A 17,048-nucleotide genomic window follows, 5' to 3' on the forward strand; every position below is an offset into this window, starting at 1 on the left:
TTTACACTCAGGGTTGTGAATCTTGGGATTTCTCTATACAAGAGGTCTTAGGAAACTCAGTCATTCAATAAGTTCACAGTACAGAGTGACAGACTGCCAAATACCAATTGTATTAAGACATATGGAAATATTGTGGGAAGTGGCATTGAAATGGATAATCAGTTTGAATAGTGGACCCTGCTTGACAGGCTGAACGGCCTTTTCCTGCTCCTATCTTCCTGTCACTCTGTGCTCTCATGTACAAACCCTATCTGCGGGAGGTCTCTAATAAAGCCTATGCAGTGTTGGACCTCTTAGAAGATCAGCAAATCTACATGAGAGACAATCCCTTACACTGAGATGTGCCAGAATGGTTTCACCTGCACCTCTTCTCATATACCATCTCGACACAGACTTGGAGCCAGGTTATCTGCTCCTATTGCACTGACAGCTATCTTTGTTTACTGTCCAATGGTCACACAGGAGAGGTGTCGCTCTAAAGCTTGTCTACCTGAGCAGGGTCTGTCTCAAGTCTCTCCCACCATCAGGCCAATCATTTCAAGATGGTCAAAAACATCATCAAATGAAGATGTCGATATGTACAAAAGCTCCTGGTTATCCACATATGCCGCTGGTTTCTTGGAAAGATGTCCTCCATCACAGGAAGAAGGTGATTCAGGAGAACATGTGTCATGATGGGCGGCATGGTTGCACAGTGGCTAGCACTGCTGCCTCACAGCGCCAGAGGCCTGGGTTCAATTCCCGACTCAGGCGACTGACTGTGTGGAGTTTCCACATTCTCCCCGTGTCTGCGTGGGTTTCCTCCGGGTGCTCTGATTTCCTCCCACAGTCCAAAGATGTGCACGTCAGATGAATTGGCCATGTTAAATTGCCCGTAGTGTTAGGTAAAGGGGTAAATGTACGGGAATGTGTGGGTTACGCTTCGGCGGGTCGGTGTGGACTTGTTGGGCCGAAGGGCCTGTTTCCACACTGTAAGTAATCTAATCTAAGTAATCTAATCTAATGATGATCGCTGCTCTGAACAACAGTGAAACACTTCAATAGCTTCTGCGGCATGATTAGCTAGAAGTCGTGTCGGATTAGTGGAGAAGCCAACAATTCATAATTGACTTATTTTATTTGTAATCACACAATTCAAGTATATTCATTAACATTATATTTTGCCTGAGTTTAGCAAATGCAGATCCTTTTTTTTATTCACTTGTGGGGAATGAGCATCACTGGCTGACCAGCATATGTTGTGTACCTCGAGTTGCTCTTGAGTAAGTGGCAGTGAACTGTGTTCTTGGACCAGTGCAGTCCACATGCTGTGGGTTGTCCTACAATGTCCTTCAGGAAGGAATTTCAGGATTTTGACCCAGAGACAGGGAAGGAACAACGTTATATTTCCAAGTCAGGATGGTAAGTGATTGGAGGGGAACTTGCAGGTGTCGGTGTTCCCATCTATCTGCTGCCCTTGTCATTCTAGATGGGAGTGGCTGTAGGTTGGGAAAGTGATGACGAAGGATCTTTGGATTTTTGCAGTGCCTCTTGTAGATAGTACATACTGCTGCTGCTGAGCATTGGTGGTGGAGGAAGTGGGTGCACATGGATCAATCAAGCGTACTGCTTTGTCCTGGCTGATTCTTGAGTGGTGGCGGAGGTGCACCCAGGCAAGATGATTTGGATCTGAACATAGGAGATACGGTTGGTAAATTTGCAGACGACATCAAAATTGGCCATGCAGTCGACGGCCTAGCAAGTTACCTCAGAGTACAATAGGACCTTGATCATATGGGCCAAAGGGGCTGAGGAGTGGCAGATGAAGTTTAATTTAGATAGATGTGAGGTGCTGCATTTTAGAAAGGGTAGGATGTACCCACTTAATGGTAAGGTCCTGGGGAGTGTTGCTGAACAAGGAGACCTTGGGGTGCAGGTTCATAATTCCTTCAAAGTGGAGTGCAGGTAGATAGGAGAGTGAAGAGGGTGTTTTGCCTTTATTGGCCAGTGTATTGAGTATAAGAGGTCATGTTGTGGTTGTAGAGGACATTGGTTTGGCCACTTTTGGAATATTGCATTCAATTCTGTTCTCCTTGCTTGACAGGGTTCAGAAAAGATTTACAAAGAGATCGCCAAAGTTGGAGAATTTGAGCAATAGGGACAGGCTGAATAGGCTGAGGCTTTTTTCCCTCGAGCATCGAAGGCGAACGGGTGGCCTTATAGAAATTTATAAAATCATGAGGGGCATAGACAGGTTGAATATTCAAGGTCTTTTCCCCAGGGTAGCAGAGTCGGAAACAAGAGGACATAGGTTTAAGGTGAGAGGGGAAAGACTTAAAAGAGATCGAAAGGGCAACATTTTCAGGCATCTGGTAGTTCATGTATAGAATGAACTGCCAGAGAAGGTAATGGGGGCTGGTACAATTACGAGTTTTAAAAGATGCCTGAATGAATATATGAATAGGAAGGGGTTAGAAAGATGTGGGCCAAATGCTGACAAATGGGACGATATTAATTTAGGATATCTGGTAGGCATGGACAAGATGGATTGAAGGGTTCGTTTCCATGCTGTTCAGCTATATAACTCTAAAAAGAGAATTAGTTAAAATAAATTGATAGAATAACAATTACATTATCACCTCAATAATTTTGCAAGGAGTCTGATTTGATTTTATTATTTATGATATTTTAAAATAGTGCAGTTTCTATCCTTACAATACCGAAACCAAGAGGAGAGGAAAGTGCTCTTAGCCTCAATGTCTTGATAAAATTTAAGTCAACACTCGCTGATATTTTAAAGAATAGGCATTTTCCCAAGGTCCTGGCAGTGATTGATTGCACTATCGTGGCACTGAAGTTCACATGAGGAGACTTGGAGAGCTCCTTGAATAGAAAGCAATTACCCTCCTTCATGTCATGTATAATGGCTGTCTGAGAATACTCCATATGAACCCACTCACACTAGATCATCCATAATGCTTTCATTGTCAGGAACTCCGACACCACACTAATATTTGGGGAAGGTGATGGAGCTATGGTGAGCTGGTTAGAGACAAGTTCCATCCCTTCCTTCCCTGGCAAATGTCTGCATTTCATGCAGCACAGTAGGAGGTGTTGTTTATTCACACAATGTCTCTCTGAGGCAGCTCACTGAGAGAAGTGAGTGGGATGTTGTTTTAAAAAATTCTCAAGGTCAAGGACCAGGCTCGCAGGAAAGTAGTCTGACACAGAACAAACAGCCAAGAGGCGAGTCTGCTAGAATATAAGTGTTTTATTCCCCGCAGCGTCGCCACAACCAGGTCTCGTACTTACAACGGGTCTGGTTTATACTCACTCTACGTGTTACCGGAACTGGGAGCCGTCAGTTCTCGTAGAGCGGTTGCCAACAACCCACGCTCGGCGGTTAAACGCAACCCCGGAGCAGACTCTACCGAACTGGAGACTTTTCCAGCTGATATACTCTTTTCGAGATCTAAACATTCATGTGAACAGCAGAGCAAGGCTGAAAAACACATTCCATTCTGGTCACATACAGATAAGAAGATTCACACGGGAAGGTGTGTAATAAGATTCACACGGGACTAAGCGACACCTTCCATTTTCGGTTAGATTCACACATGTATTGGAACACAATTTTAACCCTTTCACCACATTCCACTGCTTGGCCCAATACATGTGTTACATTATGATTCACACATGTATTGGGACATAATTTTACACCACATTCCACTGCTTGGCCCAATACATGTGTTACATTATGAGCACACATGTTTTGGGACACACCACATTCCACTGCTTGGCCCAATACATGTGTTACATTATGCCCATATGTATTCTTTCTAACAAGCGTCTACGTACATGCCAAATATACAAGCAAGTCAGGACATTACAGCATGTTAAAATCACCAGGACCGCTACCAGGATCGACAAGGGTGGGAACAGGAATGTCCCCGCAGTGGAGGACATACCACTCAATATGTCCCACCAATGATGAGCTGACTCCACGTCCACTACACGGGCAGCATGTACTACCTCCTGTCCATGTATAAAGGTAGACACCGTAACCTTGGTGACATTGGTTTGATGCTTTCGTAATATCTGCTTAAGCTCCTCGGATCGGTCCAATGCTCGCTTAAACCGATCCAGGGAAATGTTCCAAGGATTCATCAGCACTTTCCACTGCACCTTGGTAAAGTGGCGAGCACTGCTATAAGTGGTCAACAGGTCGGTCTGATTCTGCCAGTGCCACTGATAGACATTTGAGAGGCATCCCGAGAACGGTGCTGAGGGAAGCATAGGATGTGGATTATTGGTAGCCACACAGAGCGTGTGTGGCCCAATCTGCCACATCATGTCCCTTGGAGTTTCAACAGTCCATTCGCACAGGGCCGTTCCCTTAGTCAAGCAAGGGTCCCGATACCTGTCCATCAGTAGGCAAGTTTTCCCCTGATCAGTCTGATCACAAACGGACAGATCATAGGTAATATTGGTATCTGGGCTAAACCACTGTCCCCTTGTCTTCAGAAAATAATATCCAGAAGATGTAATCACTGGTAATACATAATATCGACAGACCGTAACAGTGTGGGTTACATTCATGGTAACAAAGTATCCGTTACACATAGTTGCGTTACACCATGTTCGTTCTGGATGGGTTATCATCCACAATTTCTCAGATACATTCCATATTCCCCTCCACGCTTGTACATTGGGGGATGTTACCACACGCAAAAAGCGTTCTTTCTGTATTTGAGCATGCAACATTTGAATATGACAGGCAGTCCAATTTAACTGAGCCGTAATGTTCTCAAACAGTTCCTGAGTGGCACCCCAGACATCCAGTTCCCATTGCAGAGATCGTATCATTATTTCAGCTGTCTCTCCTTGAGTCATCATTACGGATGGCATCCACCTTCCAATAGTATGTAGTCCTTGTGAGGTGGCCTGTCCCGTGTTAGATAATTTAGTACGGGTTACCTCAGAGTCAATGGCATTCGAGATACCCATAACAGTTCCTGCGCCTCCCAGCAGGGTGTCGTACCACGCTCGTCGCCGCCTCTTGGTATGACACTCGGGTATGAGGGGCAACTGTACCCGCCAATGAACATCAGTGTGCAGTACCGCCCGGGCCATCTGTTGACAAGTTGACATAATAGGGGCCAACTGTGTTCGATGCGACCGCACGCCCCCCGTGGCACCCCTCTTCGGTGCTGGCCCGCCCCGCGTGGGGTTTAATAACGCCTCAGACGGGGCGTTCGTCGAGGGCAGTACCATTATTAACCACATGAATCGATGACGATTCCGAATATCGGTGGCATTGCGCAGCCACAGATCTTCCCCCCGAGCTGTGACGCTCCAATGAGTCCCCGTTGTCCCGCATGTCTGGGTGCGTCGGTCCCACAAACACGTCTTGACTTGGGCATTTACCACCAGGGTGCAATTAGGCGGTATGAACGATATGTCATATTTTTCCCCATCCCGACGCATGTAGCACTGTGCACACGTGTACAATTGACAGTCGCTGGTGAGAGTCAGAACAACGCACTGCTGACCGGGTTCACATGTAAAATTGTCCTGCGTCCGTCGCTGGCTACTGGCCTCCCACCGCACCTCATGGCGGGCGACCGGTACCAGCGTCCAGGCCGTGATACCGATGCCCTGGAGTGGCCATCCGATCGCGAACATCGCCAATAGGAGTCGCAATCCCCATGACCACCCCATGTTCAAGGCGGAGGGCCAGCCTGCGGGTGCATAGCAATTACAACATTATTTAGGTCTCACGTAAGTAGCACTGGTTCGCCGGGACATTTGCCCAGGTCGGGTCCCCGGGGTACATAATGGTGACCAGACTGTCCTTCCCCTGTGCTATGATTTCGGCCGGCCTGGGGGGGCCGGTCGTCTGGCGCACCCATACCTTGGCCCCCTTAGTGTCAGTAGACCCAAATCCCCCCGTCCCACGCTCAGTAACCGTAACGGGAGCTCCCGTCTCTTCCACCGTTGTAAGGTTACATGGCTTAATGACCAATTGCGCTATTCTGTCCCCCTTCTGTATCACGTAAGGTTCAGCAGTGATGTTGACCAGGACCACCCCCAACTCCCCTTGGTAGTCCGCGTCAATTACGCCTGCCATCACATCAATCCCCTTTAGTGACAGTCCCGACCGCGGGAGGATATGCCCATAGGTTCCAGGGGGACAAATCAATCCTAATCCGGTCTTAATCACCGTAGGTTTCTGTTGGATCAAAGTCTGGGCAGTTAGTGCTCGTAGGTCCAGTCCAGCCGAAGCCGGCGTGGCCCTTACGGGAATATCAGCTTCCTCAGCGAATTTCCACATTTTAATAGGCTGAGTCTTTGGGGTATCACATACTCGTATCATCCTATTCAAGGGTGTTACCCCATTTCCTAATGGGCGGTTATTAATTTGTTTCACCACCCGAATTAGTTGCTTCTTCCAACCTGTTAAGTCATTGCAACCTCCTGCTTTTCGTAGTGAGGACTTCAGAAGCCCATTCATTCGTTCTATAAGTCCCGCAGCTTGTGGGTGATAGGGTACATGATAAACCCATTCCACGTGGTTATCGTGACACCACTGCTTTACCACCCTTCCTGTGAAATGGGAGCCATTGTCACTCTGGACCTGTATGGGCAATCCATAAAATTGTTCAATCAAATCTAAACATCGCAAGGTAGCCTGTTGATTGTTGTGACGACAGGGATGGGCTACCAAAACCCCAGACATAGTGTCCACAGCTGTACATATGTGGTTACATCCTTGTGAGGAGGGTAAGGGACCCACAAAGTCCATTTGCCAGCTCTGTCCCGGACCATCCCCCCGATGGATATGTCCCATCATGTGTTGGGGCACTCCCTGCCGCTGATGTTGACACTGCTCACACTGGTTTACTGCAGTCTTAACATCATCTACCATAAGATCTATTCCTCGGTCTCGAGCCCATTGCAAGGTTCCTTGCACTCCCCAGTGCCCAGCCTTAAGGTGTGCCCATCTAGCTAGGTCCACTGAGGTGCCCCTTTGCACAATCATGGTTCGGACGATACCATCCACATATCGGTTATGTAGAGCTTCCACATCATTTCGAGATGTATGGGCATCTACGTGGGTGATGTATATGACCAGGTATTGAGCTTTCTCCCATATATCTTCCCATAACTGTTTACCCCATACTTCCCTATTCTGGATCATCCACTGATTGGCCTGCCAAGTTGGCATCCATTGTGTCATGCCGTTAACCACTGACCACGAGTCAGAGAACAAACAAACTCCCATGACCCCTGCTTGCATGACTACCATATGCACTGCTTTTAATTCTGCCCACTGACTACTTTTTCCCTCCCCTAATTCTTCTAGGGTAGTGCCTTGTTTTGGGTTAAAGGCGGCAGCTTTCCATCTACGCTGTCCCGCTTTCCATTGGGCTGACCCATCTACGAACCAAGCCGTGGCTTGTTCATCCGGGGTCAGTTCATCATACCGTTTTCCCATCTTAACGGGTGATTCCTTGTATTCAATCACCTCAAACCGTTTTTCCCCTTCCTCAGGGGCCTCCGCCACTTGCTCATGTAGGACTGACACTCCTTTCTGTCCAGTCCGCACTCTCTCCGACACATACCATTTCCATTTAATGATGCTGCTCTCTTGGGCAGTTCCTATTCGGTGGGTAGTGGGGTCACTAAGTACCCACGGAAGAATAGGGATAGCTGTTCTCATGATCACTTCATATCCAATGGTCAGGGCTTCGGTTTCCACCAAGCCCCAGTAGCATGCTAATAACTGTTTCTCAAAGGGGGTATACCGTTCCCCTGCCGGGGGTAATTTTCGGGACCAAAATCCCAATGGCTTACGGGTTCTTCCCTGTTTTTGCCATAAGCTCCAATTGGCATAATCCCCCTGTGCTGAGACTTGCAGTTCTACAGGTCCTGACTGTATCTTTCCCAAGGATACAGCTTGCTGTATCGCTTGCTTGGCCATTTCAAATGCAGTTTGATGGACCTCCGTCCATTCGAACGCTGCCTTTTTCCTCGTAACTCGATACAAAGGTTTTAAAATTTGTCCTAAATGGGGAATATGCTGTCTCCAGAATCCGAATAACCCAATAAATTGCTGCACGTCCTTCTGGGTGTGAGGGACGGCAAAGACCTGAATCTTATTTTTAGCTTTCGCAGTGATTTCCCTTTCCCCCTTGTTCCACACGATTCCTAAGAATTTTACCGTTTGTGAGGGACCCTGGATTTTGGCTGGGTTGATCTCCCACCCATATCCTCGCATATGTTGAACCAGTTGGTCCAGCAATTCCTGAACCTGCTTCTGACTTGTCCCCTGTATCATCATATCGTCAATATAGTGCGAGATCATCACTTCGTCAGGCACTTTAAAGGCAGCCAAGTGTTCTGCAACTATCCGGTGGCAGATAGTAGGGCTATGCAGATATCCTTGGGGCAATCGCGTGAACGTGAATTGTCTACCCTCCCAAGTGAATGCGAACTGTTCCTGCCTATCTTCGGGAATAGGAATTGTGAAGAAGGCATTAGCCAAATCAATTACTCCGTACCACACCCCTGGATGATGTTGGATTCGTCCTATAATAGTGACGGCATCCGGGACCGCTGCCGTCAAGGCCGGAGTGTGACGGTTTAGTTGCCGATAATCTACCGTCATCCGCCATGACCCATCGGCTTTATGTACGGGCCATAAGGGGTTATTCCACGCCGTGGTGCATGTCCTAAGCACTCCCGCTTCCAAATAATCCTTAATTGTGGCGGATATTTCTTTATGTCCGCCGGGAATCCTATACTGTCTAAGACTTATTACGCGATCGGCGATCGGGATGGGGAAGGGGTCCATTTTAACCTTTCCCACTAACACCGTCCTACAGCGCAAAGCCATTTTCGTGATTCCAAATTCAAACTTCCCTTGTTGGAGGTGAAGTGTTAAACCGGCCAGAATGTCCATTCCCAGGATCCATTCTCTAACTGGTGTAATGATAATTGAATAAGTTTTAATGGGCATTGTACCTATCTTTAGGGGCAATTGTACTGTTTTTCCTTCAATCAGATTACCTCCCAGCCCAACCAGCGTGACTGGGGTTCCTTTAAACTTATGGGGCGTCCCATAGATTAAGGTGGCCTCCGCCCCTGTGTCCACTAGAGCCATAACGGTTTGGACGGATTTGCGCCAATAGATAGTCAATGATACATGAGGTCGAATGTCGTCTGCTGACCATTGGCTCGTTCGTGGGCAAACCCTTGGGGCTTGGCCCGCTTCCTATTGTTCCTCCCATTCATCTTCCCCAGACAGCACTGGGTAAAGACGTTTGCCTCGCCCTTCTTTGTTCTTGCCTTTCTTACTAGGTTTCCGGCCACGCCTATCCACTTTATAACACTCTCGGAGGGGAGGCCGTACCTCCTCCTCCTCCTCGTCCTCCGAGGATTCCCACCGCTGGGAAGTGGAAGTTCTACCCCTTCGAGGCTCATTAACAACCGGACCCCGTGTCTGACATTTTTGTGTTAGTAATTCCACTAGGTCTTCCATAGTGGGTCGGGACTCCGTCTCTACCCGGGACACCTTCAGTCCCTTTCGTCTGCATAAGTCTTTTAATTCCGGTGTAGGTAGGCCATCAATCTCCGATGCTGGGACCTGCGCCCGTATCAAAGCTTGCCACAAAGCACGCCGTGAGGGGCCTTGGTTACTTCCTTGATTAGGGTTTACTTTTCCCCCTGCCCGAGCCTCAGGGCGACGCCCCTCCGTGCCCCCCTGAGAAGCACGGGTTGTGGGTCCCCAATCCCCCAAACCACCCATCTCCCTCATCATACTACGGGCATCTCCTAGGGTTTCTCCCCGTCCACTCAACATTATGGTTAATAACAGTGGTTTATAATGGGGGGGGGGCAGTCTTCACTAGGTGGTCTCTAGTCTGTCTACTAACATTTGTGTTATCTACCTCGTCCAGCACTCCCAGCAACAGGGCATCCCGCACACACAAACGGGTTAGCCTCTGAACCCCTTCCTTAATTGTTGTCCAAGTTCCTTCCAAGGGGGGCCAATCGGACGGGAAGGGATACTGTTCGGCCACTGCCCTGGCATACATCCCAAATAAGGTCCCCATACTGCGATCTATTACCATATCCTTGGCTTGTCTGCGGTACCCCAGGTCTATGGCAGCATCCTTTGCTAATCCACCAAACTTGGGAGCATCCTGATAGTCTACCTGCACTTGTTGCCCCCCTTCCTCGAGGAGCCGAATTAGCCATAGCTCTAACGGCTCCCCAGGATTACGTCGGGTTTTCTGGGTGATAAACAGCACCTCATCGGTAGTGAAGTCTTCCGTTAATTCAGAGAATTCTGCAGGAGGCTGAGCCCGCGGTAATTCATGCATAATTGCCTCCCCTTGTTCATTCCGTATAGGGTTTCCTTCCTCATCTAACATTACCTCCCGTTGCACTGGGAGACGTCTCTGAACCTGCTTTCTCCTAACCACTGGTTTAGCTTGGAGTATGGGTAGGTCCTCTTCGTACTGATCATCTGAATCTCCCCAAATGTTCCCATCCCAATGATCGATATCCCACCGATCCCCGTTATTTAACTGGGCTACAAACGCCCGTACTTGTACTGGGTCCGGGGTTCGAGGGACCTTCCTTTTCTCTTTCCGTTTCTTAGCAGACAGATACATAATAGTTCGTCCTGCTAGTTCAGTTAATGCTGTCAATTCAGCTTTTAACTTCATAATTTCCTGCCTCAACATAGAGGCATCTCCCGAACTGAGTCCCTGCTCATGTTTCAGGAGGGCTAATTCTGCTTCAGCTTTTTGGCGCTTGTCTGACTGTTGTCTACAAGCCGCCGCACAGGCCCACATCCTCCGCTGTACCCCAGGCAAGGGGTTCTTCGGCAGGACTGGGATCCTCTCAAGGGTGGACAGCAGCGACCCTGGGGTTCCTACGCCCTCGGCCTCCCAGTTCTCCGGTCGCCCCCCTCCATTTCTCAAACAAACTGCCACGCCATGCCACGGTCCATGCCATCCCGGGACGGTCGGGACCTCCACAGTTTGTTCCTCTGGTTTCTTAGCCTTTTTCCAAAACATTGTTCTGTATCAAAATCTTTCCTCAATTGCGATTGATCCTGCCGACTACGCCAAAATGTTTTAAAAAATTCTCAAGGTCAAGGACCAGGCTCGCAGGAAAGTAGTCTGACACAGAACAAACAGCCAAGAGGCGAGTCTGCTAGAATATAAGTGTTTTATTCCCCGCAGCGTCGCCACAACCAGGTCTCGTACTTACAACGGGTCTGGTTTATACTCACTCTACGTGTTACCGGAACTGGGAGCCGTCAGTTCTCGTAGAGCGGTTGCCAACAACCCACGCTCGGCGGTTAAACGCAACCCCGGAGCAGACTCTACCGAACTGGAGACTTTTCCAGCTGATATACTCTTTTCGAGATCTAAACATTCATGTGAACAGCAGAGCAAGGCTGAAAAACACATTCCATTCTGGTCACATACAGATAAGAAGATTCACACGGGAAGGTGTGTAATAAGATTCACACGGGACTAAGCGACACCTTCCATTTTCGGTTAGATTCACACATGTATTGGAACACAATTTTAACCCTTTCACCACATTCCACTGCTTGGCCCAATACATGTGTTACATTATGATTCACACATGTATTGGGACATAATTTTACACCACAGATGTTGAAGAACTGATCAAAGTATTGGCCGTATCTTGGTGTGGATTGCTGTATTTCAGGTTGAGAGAGAGAGAGAATGGCCATAAACATTCTATTGTACTGAACTCTGAACAATATCACTCTCAAACAAGGTTCCTGAGAGATGTGAATGGACTGGAACATTCTGGTAGAGGAAATGGATGAGATGAACATTGATATTTAGAAATTGGAGTTGAGAAGGGAGCTGAATCTTTACAGGAGGGTCCTCCGCCATTGAACTTGGCAGAGATGTCAGATATCAACTCATGTTGGAGACTGTCACAATGTGTCCCAAATCACTCTTTCAGTCACAGGTGACATACCCAACCCCAATCATACTCCCAACATCCCTCTGTACCCCTCTGTATTTCTCTTTCCTGCACGTGATCAGGTGTACCCCAGAACTCTGTGGGAAGCCAGGGAAATGATTGCAGGGCCTCTTGCTGAGATATTTGTATCATGGATAGTCATAGGTGAGGTGCCGGAAGATTGGAGGCTGGCTAATGTGACGCCACTATTTAAGAAAGAATGTAAGGAAAGGCCAGGGAACTATACATTGGTGAGCCTGACATCGATGGTGGGTAAATTGTTGGAGGAAATCCCGAGGGATATGATTTATATGTATCTGGTAAGGCAAGGACTGATTAGGGACAGTCGGCATAGCTTTATGCATCGGAAATCATGTCTCACAAACTTGATTGAGTTTTTTGAAGAAGTAACAAAGAAGATTGATGAGGGCAGAGCAGAGGACTTGATCTATATGGACTTCAGTAAGACTTCGATAAGGTTCCTCATGGGAGGTTGGTTAACAAGGAATTCAAAGAGAACTAGCCAATTGGATATAGAGTCATAGAAATGTACAGCATGGCAACAGACCCTTCGGTCCAACCCGTCCATGTGGAAAAGATATCCCAACCCAATCTAGTCCCACCTGCCAGCACCTGGCCCATATCCCTCCAAACCCTTCCTATTCATATACCCCTCCAAATGCCTCTTAAATGATGCAATCGTACCAGCCTCCACCACATCCTCTGGCAGCTCATTCCACACACGTACCACCCTCTGCATGAAAAAGTTGCCCCTTGGATCTCTTTTATATCTTTCCCCTCTCACCTAAACCTATAGCTCCTTGAAAGTGGAGTCACAAGTAGATAGAAGAGTGAAGAAGGCATTTGGTATGCTTTCCTTTATTGGTCAGAGTATTGAGTACAGGAGTTGGGAGGTCATGTTGCGGCTGTACAGGACATTGGTTAGGCCACTGTTGGAATATTGCATGCAATTATGGTCTCCTTCCTATCAAAAAGATGTTGTGAAACTTGAAAGGGTTCAGAAAAGATTTGCAAGGATGTTGCCAGGGTTGTAGGATCTGAGCTACAGGTAGAGACTGAATAGGCTGGGGCTGTTTTCCCTGGAGCGTGGGAGGCTGAGAGGTGACCTTTTAGAGGTTTACAAAATTATGAGGGGCATGGATAAAATAAATAGACAAAGTCTTTTCCTTGGGGTTGAACTGGCAGGAATGTAGAAAACAGAGGGTGGTGGTGGAAGGTTGCTTTTCAGACTGGAGGCCTGTGACCAGTGGTGTATCACAAGAATTGGTGCTGAGTCCACTACTTTTCATCGTTTGTATAAACAATTTGGATGTGAACAGGTGGTATAATTCGTAAATTTGCAGATGACATCAAAATTGGAGATGTAGTGGATAGAAAAAAAGATTACCTCAAATTACATCAGGATCTTGATTAGATGGGCCAATGGGCTGAGAAATGGCAGATGGAATTTAATTTAGATAAATATGAGGTGCTGCATTTTGGAAAAGCAAATCAGAGCAGGACTTACTTAATGGTACATTCCTGGGGAGTGTTGCTGAACAAGGAAACCTTGGGGTGCAGGTTCATAGTTGCTTGAAATTAGAGTCACAGGTAGATAGGATTGTGAAGAAGGCATTTCGTATGCTTTCCTTTATTAGTCAGAGCACTGACTTTAGGAGTTGGGAGGTCATGTTGTGGCTGTACAGGATATTGGTTAGGCCACTTTGGAATATTGTGTGCTATCAGAAGGATGTTGTGAAACTTGAAAGGGTTCAGAAAGTATTTGCAAGGATGTTGCCAGCAGTGGACGGTTTAAGCTTATAGAGAGAGGCTGAATAGGTTGGGGCTGTTTTCCCTGGAGTGTTGGAGGCTCTGGGGTCACCTTATAGAGGTTTGTAAAATCATTAGGGGCCTGGATCGGATAAACAGACAAGGTCTTTTCCCTGGGGTGGGGGAGTCCAGAACTAGAGAGCATAGGTTCAAGGTGAGAGGAAAAATATATAAAAAGATCTAAGGGGCAACCTTTTCACTTAGAGGGTGGTGCATGTGTGGAATGAGCTGGCAGAGTATGTGGTGGAGATTGGTACAATTGCAACATTTAAAAGGCATCTGGATGAGTATATAAACAGGAGGAGTTTGGAGGGATATGGGACAGGTCCTGACAAATGAGACTGGATTAGGTTAGGATAACTGGTCAGCATGGAAGATTTGGACTGAAAGGTCTGTTTCTGAGTTGAACATCTTGATGACTATATGGCTCCATATGCTGATTCCATCGGTGCTTTGTATGCTGTGGGTGTAATACACTTCAGGATACATATGTGAAGGTACATGTCTGTCACTGACGACAGTTTGAAAGCCTCCAGGGATGAAGAATACTATTCCCACGCCAGAAATCTCTGTCAAACATTTACCAGGGGAATTGAGACAGCAGCTGCAATAAGTGAGGTTTTATTCAGACGGGACAGTGACAAGTTTAAATCCCCACCTGATCTGCTGCTCAAAGTCACCTCCATTTCCCCGGTCAGTTTCCCAAGTTTCAGGAAACTCATGTTGCTCCAGAAATATTTGGATTGACTGTGAGAGACGTCAATCAGAGAGCCCACCCACTCTGCCCATTGTCTCCTCTTCCTCTTCCAGAGCTGGTTCACTTCCTATAGAGACTGAAAACCAAGTGAGGAGATGGTGAGTGAAGGAGTAGCTTTTATACAAATTGTATCCCATAATATCCACACCAATCTTCAGGCAGTCTGACTATCCTGTGGGCAATCGGGGTGGAAATGTCCCTTATGCTGTGTGAGAAGATCCAGCTGAGAGAGCTGTTTACTCGGTGCTTTGTGCTGAACTGTGTGACTGGAGCTGTGTGTTGGATATTGAGTGTGTTTATTGGAAGCATTTCCCTTCTGATTTACTGGTTGAATTTTGTTGATGGCTGATGCCTGAATTTGAGAAGGTGAGTGTCATTATTTGGGGGTTGTTAAGTGTCTGCAGATTCTTCCTGGTTGTGTGTGGTTATGTGTGTGTGTTGTTGTTGAGTTGTGAGTATGTTTTTGGAGCTGGTTATTATCCTGTGGAAAATGAAAGGTCAGCTCTGTGAGTTGGAATTTGGATGCTGCCTCTCTTTTCAGATCCATGTAAGCACATTCAATATCTATAGCATCCTCAGGAGAGATGTAAGGGAAAGACTTACATTTATATGGAGCTTTTCAGAACAACCTGATGTCCTGAAGGTTTTTTTAGGAAAACTGGCAGCCAAGTCTGCACATAGCAAACTCCCACAAACAGTAATGTGATAATATCCAGACAATGAGATTTTTAATGGCATTCATTAACGATTAATATTGGCCAGGACACCAGGGATAACTCCCCGTTCTTCAAAATCATGCTGTGGCTTCTTTTACCCTCATCTCAGAGAGAAGGGGCCTCATTTGAATTCTCACTTGCTCCTCGATCAATGCAGCTTTACCACATTCCTTTTGTATTGGATTATCTGTGACTGTGTCTGATTTGATGAAGAGTTCTCTGTCAGGAACACCACAAAGTGAAAAATGATAAAGGTTCACTTTCAGGAGAGGCCAGTGATGCAGTGCCTTGGAAGCTTTGGAAAGGGTTCATATGTGACTTACCACGAATTTGCCTGGTATGGAGGGAAGGTCTTATGAGGAAAGACTCAGGGAATTTAGGCTGTTTTTATTAGAGAGAAGAAGGTTGAGGTGACTTAATTGAGACATATAAGATAATCAGAGGGTTAGATAGGGTGGACAGTGGGAGCCTTTTTCCTCGGATGGTGATGGCTAGCACAAGGGGAAAGAGCTTTAAATTGAGGGCTGATAGCTAGGGGACAGATGTCCGAGGTAGTTTCTTGACTCAAGAGTGTAGTATGGGTGTGGAACCTGAAGGGAATTTAAATGGTCATTGGATACACATGTGGATGAAAATGGAATAGTGTAAAATAGATAAGCTTCAGATTGGTTCCACAGGTCAGTGTAACCTCAAGGGCGGAAAGGCTTGTACTATGCTGTTTTGTTCTATGTTAGCTTATTTCATGTTTAAACCCTCATCCATGCCTTTGTAGGCTCCTGACTCAAGTCGTCCAATGCTCTCCTCATTGCTCCCATTCTCGCTTTTTTGTTCCTATCCTGTTGCTCTTCCCCATTGTCAGGGGAGTTGGATACAGGCTGGGAACCACAATTTTAGTGGCTCTCTTGTGGCACAGTGGTAGTGTCCCTACCTCTGGACCGAAAGTCCATAGGTGTTTAATATCAAAATAGGTTAAACAAAAAAACATCATCGGCTTAGGGCACAAGGAAGGGATTTACTGCCAGTTGCTTTTCTACAAGAGCCACTTGGTCAATCGCACTTACTCACCTGTTTCCTGTGCCTGCACAATATTTCTCTTCAGATCATTCTACAGTTTTTTTTAAGTTTCAGTCTCCACCTTCTCTCCGGCTGTGCATTCCAAATCATGACCACCCACCACATCAAAACGTTTTCAGTCGCATGTTTTCATTTGTCAATCGTTTGTCCTCTGTCTGCTACAACAATGCAGAACATAAGCTCAGGGAATAGCAGCTCATTTTCTGTTATGGTAAATTATAATCTCCAAAATTCAGTGTTGAACACTAAAGCATGATCTGTGGTCTCGATTTTTTTTGACATCCTCACTGGCACCTCACACTCACTGACTTCAGCATTGACTCACAAACTGCCAGTGTTCATAAGGTAGCTTTCCTAAAGCAGAGGGTTTTAATGCTCAGTTACAGGTTGTCAGTTCTCTATGACCTGCATTTTTTTTTAATGTGGAGGATGAGGCAGGCTATTTGTCATAGTGGGCAGCACTGAACAATCGTGGGGTGGACCTGTCAGTTTATAGTGCCCTGCTTACTCAAGTCAGACCTGCAGCATGTTCCAAACAAAAAAGCTCTGCATCTGTGGAGAGAAAACAGTTACTGTTTCAAGTCAACTAATCCTTTTGACCTGTCACTGAACTTGAAACATTAACACTATTTTTCTCTCTCTGCTGGTTTTGCCAGACCTGCTGAGTT

This window comes from Chiloscyllium plagiosum, unplaced genomic scaffold, assembly GCF_037043375.1.
Source record: "Chiloscyllium plagiosum isolate Xiang-an unplaced genomic scaffold, Cpla_swu_hap1 HiC_scaffold_35, whole genome shotgun sequence".
Taxonomy (NCBI): Eukaryota; Metazoa; Chordata; class Chondrichthyes; order Orectolobiformes; family Hemiscylliidae; genus Chiloscyllium; species Chiloscyllium plagiosum.